Source organism: Engraulis encrasicolus, chromosome 14 (assembly GCF_034702125.1).
Source record: "Engraulis encrasicolus isolate BLACKSEA-1 chromosome 14, IST_EnEncr_1.0, whole genome shotgun sequence".
Lineage (NCBI taxonomy): Eukaryota > Metazoa > Chordata > Actinopteri > Clupeiformes > Engraulidae > Engraulis > Engraulis encrasicolus.
Genome location: NC_085870.1, coordinates 21633359 through 21641302, shown reverse-complemented (window position 1 = coordinate 21641302; position 7944 = coordinate 21633359). Strand labels below are relative to the sequence as shown.

General features: G+C 40.4%; 2 long non-coding RNA genes across 2 annotated transcripts; one reads left to right on the top strand and one right to left on the bottom strand.

The window, feature by feature from the left end:
* Positions 1-1802: 1802 nt before the first annotated feature.
* On the bottom strand, positions 1803-3931 carry LOC134463174 (uncharacterized). Its single transcript, XR_010037663.1, has 4 exons — positions 3273-3931; positions 2859-2931; positions 2692-2740; positions 1803-2319 (listed from the first exon to the last, which is right to left on the bottom strand). It is a non-coding gene; the product is annotated as an uncharacterized LOC134463174 (long non-coding RNA).
* Positions 3932-4581: 650 nt separating this feature from the next.
* Positions 4582-7620, top strand: LOC134463173 (uncharacterized). The gene is made up of 4 exons (XR_010037662.1): positions 4582-4989; positions 5503-5561; positions 7079-7147; positions 7388-7620. It is a non-coding gene; the product is annotated as an uncharacterized LOC134463173 (long non-coding RNA).
* Positions 7621-7944: the final 324 nt, after the last annotated feature.

Here is a 7944-nt window from a genome sequence, read left to right as displayed (position 1 = left end):
TGTAAGGCATTACAGGGTAAAAATCTGTAACATTTACTTATTTACAATGCCAAATAACTTAAGTTACAATGCATTACAATGACCTGAATATAGTGATATTCAGTGTGGTGGGTCAGAAAGAGATCTATCCCTGAACCTGGTAGTTATTAGTCTGCATGCTGCCAAAAACACCTCCTGGATGAGAGTTGAAATAGTCATGACTCATGAAATTCATTTACACCATAATAAATCGCCAGATCCATATTTAGGCCTACAGTTAGCCTATTTTTGCGAAAGTAACTTAAGTAATGCAAAAGTAATGCCTTGCATTTTAAATATAGTATTGTTGTAGTGTAAGTGATTCTTTTGAAAAGACAGCAACATGCAATCAGTAATGCATTAACTGCCCAACACTGTTAATTATGCAGGTGACCAGAAAATACCCTGACCTTGCACACAGCGCCTTGGTCCAGTGACATCTGTCAAGAAAGTAGCAGACAAACTGGGCCCATATCCTGGAGTAGATTATGGAGCAGCAGCACCCAGACCCAAAACAAAGGTACATTCCCCTCACTCCAACTAGCATACAGTTAAGCCTACACTGGAGTTCACTTTACAAAAATGTCACATCCATTGAACTCCGATACACTTGTGACGTTGCACTAAAATAATTCTGAAAAAGACCTTTCTCCCCCCTGCTCTCCCAGTTTTGATGAAGGGGAAGATGTATGAAAATGTTCCCTTGTTTGGCTAGTGACACATTTTTCAGAGTGAGACGGATAAACATAGCATAACTAAGCAAGATCACAAGCATCTACTACTTTATATCAGCCTACCTGTAGTTTCTGTATCATTAAGTGCCTGTGCTACAGTACTTCAAATTACCTTCATTTATCAACTGATTCAATGTGTTTTCCTTCACATTTTCTTTTCCCAATATCTAGCTTAGATGGGGAACCTGTGTACTTTCTAATATGCGACCTTGCGTCCTCCACTTGTGCTTGTGACCTCGCTTCGCCTCCTGGCCCCTCCTCAGTGGAGAAAACAAACTTTCCAGCCGTCAGCCTTGCCAAAACATTTTTTGGGGCACTGTTTTTCATTCACCATCCCAATTGCAAATGATAAAATGACATTTGAAATGTGATTTTGAAAGATATTGAAATATAATGCTGTTGTCAGTGATGTCATCATGACGTATCACCTCCTGGTACGAGGCCACAAGCACAAGTGGAGGACACAAGGTCACATATTGGAACGCACCCCATGTCTTAAGGGCCGTTTGCACATAAGGTTGTTTTATCGGGCCCCCGATTTGTAATTTTAATGTTGTGCAGCTTGATATGAAATATGACATATTTTGTAATGGAATCTTAGAAAATACATTTGAAATACAATTAAGCTAAATTCAGGGGTCGGACCCCTCGAAAGGAAAAGGTTCCCCACCCCTGGCCTAGGCAGTATGTATCAACCTAAATTTCCTGTAACTCTCTGCAGGAGATGACACTGGAGGACCAGGTCTGGTCTTTGATGGCCTGCTAGAGTAGCGGAACAGGCATGGTGTCCCATCTCCAGCAGGAACACCTGGGGTACCTGTGGGAACTGCTCAGACATGCCGACCAGGAGAGGAAGTGCTGCGGTCCGGACCCACCAGCTCACTTTTTAAACAAAGTCATTACTTGTAAATAGATGTAAAGCTTACACATTCAATTGGTTTAGGCACAGAGTTTTACGGGCTTTTTTTTATTTTTTTTACATGTTTCAGTATGTCAAGTGCAAATTCTTACTTTGTTTAGTAATACAAATAAAAAAAACTGAAAACAGAGTCAGCACTGTATTTTTATATCAAGAATAGAAAGATTCTCACAACAACAAAGTTAAAAGTAACATTAAAGGGACACTGTGCAGGAAATGGTCAAAAAAAGGTACTGCAACTATGCTGCTTACTGAAATTGGGCTGCCTATTGCCAAATTTGATTTTAACATGAAAATTTAAGTATTAAACAAATATTTTCGAGTGGTCCGAGTACAGTCATTTTTGGACATTCAAAATGGCGGACAATGGAGAAGATCCCCCTTTTCATGTTTGAAAAGTGCAATTTTTCCAGTCATAATGAATACTTAATTTGATGCTGGTGGTAAGTATTCATGAAAAAGGTAACATTAGTGAATGGGCAGCATAAATTCTGGAAATAAACAACTAAAAATCTCACACAGTGTCCCTCTAAAGAAATGTACATGTTTGTCACTACAGCCCAATAAGCATATTTATTGTCTTCAGGATGTAGGTGGTCATGAGGTGCAGCCATCATGGTCTATCAGCAGCTGCTTGGAACCCCGATCCTGTAGAACGAGAGCACATTTCCAGATGTATGCACATAGTGCTATTACATTATATGGTCAACAATAAGTGTTATTGTAGATGATGGCGCGCAAAGTTGCACATGTGAAATATAAGCAACTGTCTCACATAACATGAAATCTTAATTGAGAAAAATGGAACCGGTTGAAAAATCTTTGAAAAAGCCCAATAGAATATCATCTCAGAAAGGGCCACACAAAAGTAGGCCTACATGTTGTTAATGTATTTACAAGTTAAGGGTAGCATGAGGAAAAACTGCATATTGAAATTGGCAAGAGTTGTCTTCCATAAATATAGTAAATAACACACATTGTGGTCGCAAAATAGCACATGAGAACTGATAGGCTACTCACCATCAGAGCTCTAGGTTCTGTTCAAGACTGACGTTCAGATTCATCATCACTGAAAAGAAACAAACGGCAGAAAGATGGAGGAGGGAGTGAGTAAGACACACACAAACGCACACACCATCGGTGCCAGGTAAACAGTTTTAAAATAAAGACTGTAGGTTATGTTTCACCTGAAATGGCCGACAATAACGGGACAGGCATCAATTTGGGTTTTTGGAAGTTGGTGCAAGCCCTCCTCCATACCTGCACAAATGGATGTACTGTGTTAGATTCAGATATAAAACCAAGATTTCCCAGAAGGTAGGCTAAATACATCTCTAAAACTATTTTTTTTTAATCACTAGTCAATACCAAAAGTAGACACTGACTGTGAATAGACAACAGATCTCAGACTCAAATCATGTCGTACCACTACATTAGTCTCAGTAGCCAACTCGGTGCACGTTGCCACATATGCTAGTGATATTTCGAGATAGGTTACATTTTTTCTCACATCAGCTGGCCACTGTACCGCGGCATTTGTAGTAGCCGCAAATACAATTTTTGGATTGACAACACATAGAAGTAGTGTTAACAACACTTACTGTGGTGTGGAGTAAGGTGGTCTTCCTCTGTGATGAGTGGCGACGAGTCTGATTTGCCTGATGTTACCGTAGCATAGTCGTCTTCTCAGGAGAGCACACAGCATCTTATCTGTCACGTTTTTAACGCACATTTCACTCGCTTCCCTGGACTTTTTAGACTCCGTATGGGGGGTGATCGTCGGGCAAGCCTCTGGTTTTAGCGTAGGCTTATAGCCAATCGCTCCCGGTGAGGTCTTCCATCAGTGGCAGTCGACTAAATCCATTGAGGAGAAAATGCTGGGCACAGCGCCACTTTTAGGAAGCTATCATAGCTAGCTAGCTGTACTCCGTCCATGGCATCCTCCCACCTTTTCTCCCCTTCTTGTCCTTTGGAAATATAAATATAGTGACACCACTCCCCTTGTTGCCTTTCGATTGGAAATTACATCCGAAAGTAGCACAATGTGGCATTTTACTACCAAACCGGCGTCAGTTGCTAATCAAGAGAACAGTGTGCTATCGAAGTTTTCAGACTCCTGCAACTTCGCTACGTCATCGCCCCCAGAATGCACTGCGCGGCGAAAACATCCGTTGGTCACCGAAAAATGTAGTTTTTAAGGGCATAGCAGTATTTTATGATTTTTTTTAAACAAAATATTTTCGTCAAAAATAATAAGTGTGGTCTATCAGCCCATATTCTTCATAGCCGGGGATCCTTTTAAAACACCAAGATTAAAAACATATGGTAAAAAGAAAAACATAGAAAGAACAATACATTTTAAAAATATATATGTTTAAGACATTAAGATAAAAACATATTGTAAGAGATAAACATAGAAATAAAAAGGATATAAAATGCAAGCTGAAAACAGCTTTGTCTTAAGTCTAGATTTGAAGCTATTAACAGTGGGTGCATTTTTTACATCCTTTGGAAGCTGGTTCCAAAGCTTTGTAGCATAGATGCTAAAGGCTGCCTCTCCACACTTTGTTTTTACACTTGGGATCACCAGCAAATTCTTCTCTGTTGACCTTAGTGACCTGGTTGGCGCATACAGCTGAAACATATCTAGTAGATGGGTGGGTCCCATTCCATTTAATGATTTAAACACAAGAAGCATTGCCTTAAAATCAATTCTGTAGCTGACTGGGAGCCAATGCAGCGATCTCAAGGTTGGAGTAATGTGGTCAAACTTTTTTGTTTTAGTAAGAACCCTTGCAGCTGCAATTTGGACACGTTGAAGCTGTTTGATTGTCTTTTTGGGAAGGCCTGTAAAAAGGCTGTTGCAATAATCAAGCCTACTGGAAATGAAGGCATGTGATTACCCAGATAGCAGATATTTTGGCTTTGTTTTGGCAGATATCTGCAATTTATGGCTTCCTTTTGGCAAGCCATAAGCTTTTGGCAAAATTTTGGCATGGTTATGGTTGACCTGGGCGCCAGTGAATTGGGGCGTTCCTCTGGAAAGCAAAAAAAACAAAGATTTGGCTAAAATATGGGTTGTTTATGGCTTCCCACAACACATTAAAACGCGCGGACTGTGAATGAATGAGTTATGGCCAGGTTATGGCATGTGTCAGGTTAATCTGAACCTCGGGTGGAGAGCGGGACAGCAACGTTCTACATTGGTGCGCTTACGGCAACCCAAAAGACTGCCAAAATCAACTGTCAAGAGAAACTCGTGCTTGCCTCACTTCAGTTTCCCCAGCGCCAGTGTGTGTCAGACTTCAGTTTATGCAGGTAAGTGCAGTTGACACGTTTTTATATTAAATACAACCGCCGATGACTTAAGAGATGAGGCATTTTGTGTTATCGGTTTTCATGTTGATTTCATAGGTCTGGGACCGTCGGTTTCCGTGTTATGCGCTGAAACTTAGATACCCTTTTAACAGGAGCTAAAACACAAACGTCTGTGACACACAACTGTGACATTTAATCTTAGTTGCTACCCTCATACTCAGTAACGGTTGATTAAGTGTTGTTCTGTGGTTGAAATTCACTTTCAGATATCAATGCCAAGGGAATTTCAATCAAAGAACAACAACACTAGCAATCCCAGCTAACTGCCCAACGACAGCTAGCAAAAGCCGGGAGCTAGCTAACTCAGGCATGGAGCATCTTCTACCTATCGGCACAAAGCAGAGCACTATCTAGCAATATCTGTCTGTCACGGAAAGTGTTGGACTCACTGTAATTCTAGCCTACTACTGAAGCAATCGAGTGAATCTGCTTTTTTCTACATTGTCTTTTCAGATGTGCTGCTGCTGAAGTCACCCGGTGGAGGAACTTGTTTTTTGACAGGCATACTACAGGTTGGTTCCACAATTTATGAACCTCTCTCTCTGGTCTAATCTTCGTTCGTTGTGAAAGTCCTTGCTTTTAATGTAACTGCTTTTAAGTATACGTCTGTATTGGGTAGGGTTGCCAACCGTCCCTTGAAATACGGAATCATCCCGTATTTGGAAACAAAAGTACGGGTTCCGTATTGATGTGTAACGGGACGCAAATTGTCCCGTATTACCGTGAGAGTCAACACTAGGTTTCAAAATGTAAATGGGATGAATGAATAGGCTGCTACGTGCCGCTAGAAGGCATTTTACGGTAACATTAACATTCTATTCTTTCTCAGCCCCCCTTTCCTACTCTGTGACCAATGATCAGACAGCACACTCCCATCCGCGGGAAACTTAAACAAATCACTGCAGCGCAAACACCTAACAACGCTACGTAATGGCATGCCTTGCTCAGAGTTCTACTCAGCAGCCCTAAACAATAAAAGGCTTCTAGCTGCTGCAAGAAGCCAAAAGAAATACAAATGGAAGCAATGAGAGAAATGAGAGTATAGCAGCTCAGCATTAAGAAATAAAGAATGAAGAAAAAAATGCACAGCCACTTTCTGTTCCCGTGGTCCATTATCTTGCAATTGTTGTACGTGTTTTGTGTTCAAAATAAATTGTGAAAACTGTTAACTGTGGAAATGTCTCAGTTACATCATTTGCCCTAAAATTGGTTAAAATGCAGGAAATTGCTCCCTGAACCCCGCTTCATATTTTTGCGCGCCGCCCATAAGAGGTGTCCCTTATTTTTTCCCCAGAGAGTTGGCAACCCTAGTATTGGGTAATGCAATGGTCGGTTTGTGTTTAAGCGCTGGCTATTTAACATGATCAGTTGTTAAGGCAGTGTGTATTGTTCAGCTATCAACAACAGGGGGTAAACCGTATACAGAAATGTGGCCCATGTAGGCCTATGTAATCTTGCTCTAACATTTGTAATACCTCAACACAGAGAGTAGCTTACTAGAGGTGTCAAAGGTAAAAGTAGAAGTGAATTCATGGTGAAATGTAAACAAACGCCTGCCCCCAGACCAGGATCTCTGAAAAGACTGAATAAGGGGGAAAAAACACCTCAGATATGCCTACTGACAAGTCCAGGGTAGTGGGAGCATTACTAATTGTCAGAAAGCTTTAACAATGGCACATGATATAACATAATGACTAGTCTGTTTCACCAGTTATTCTACTGTAGGCACACCCAATGAGATAGATAGCCTACTGCTTTGTTGTTATTGAAAAACCTAAAAGCTAGGTTAAAAAAACCCTCCAATTTGACCAGTACTCTGATCTTAGAATCAGTGGGCTACTATATACTCAAGTGCAAGTTATATGTTTTGGCAGGGTTTTGTTTGATTGAGTATTGTTTTTTTTCCCTATTCTTTTTCTCCCTTTTACTTTTGACAATTCCGTAGATGGTTGTACAATCTACTGTAGCCTACTACTCATGTCATTTAAAATGTATAAAATATGAAATAACATCTACATTTTCTTTTCAGATGCTGTGCTGCGAACGGACACTGCAGTCACCTGTGGGAGGGGTCAATCAAATCGGATCTCAAAAACAGGTACCAAATTTTAATAACACCCCTCCCCCCTCTCCCGTCTATTACTCTATTAATCAAGTGCATTTGTGCCGCCACTTGGCCAGGACACCCTTGTTAAAAGAGATTTTTAATCTCAACAGGTTTATTTTCCTAGTTAAATAAAGGTTAAATAAAAGAAGAAAAAAAATGTAATGCCACTGTTTTCAAAGTTACTTTTGCATGTAGTAATTCAATTTGGTTTATCTTTTTATTCTTTCCTAGATGTCGCGAATCTGATCTGATCTACCTACCTCTATGTGGCAATAGAGTACCTGCTTTTACTGGCCAGGGGACCAAGATGAAAACAAGAGGCCTGTACCCAGACATCCAAGCACCCATCAAGTCACCCAGTCCTCCACCACCTGCCGTGCAGCTATACCCATCCATCAAATCCAGCCACTTGCCCACCCTAACCAGTCACAGCATTTGGAGGCAATAAAGTATAATGAAATGTATTTAATTGTCTTGGTTTTTTTTTTCTAGATGCATAAATATTCCAGTTTCATTGTTGAAAATCACGCATTTATTAAATGTGCGATTTTCAACAATAAAACAGGAATATTTAGTGATCCCAAATGTAGCCATAATGGGGCCAAATGTCACTTATTTGTCTTATAAGTTTCTCTGTATACCGGTACTTACATTTTAAGTATACAGGGAAACTTATAAGACAAATAAGTGACATTTGGCCCCATTATGGCTACATTTGGGATCAATTATGGGTACATTATGGCAGTATTTAGGGTCATTTATGGCTGTTCTGGGAGAGTTATGGGTAC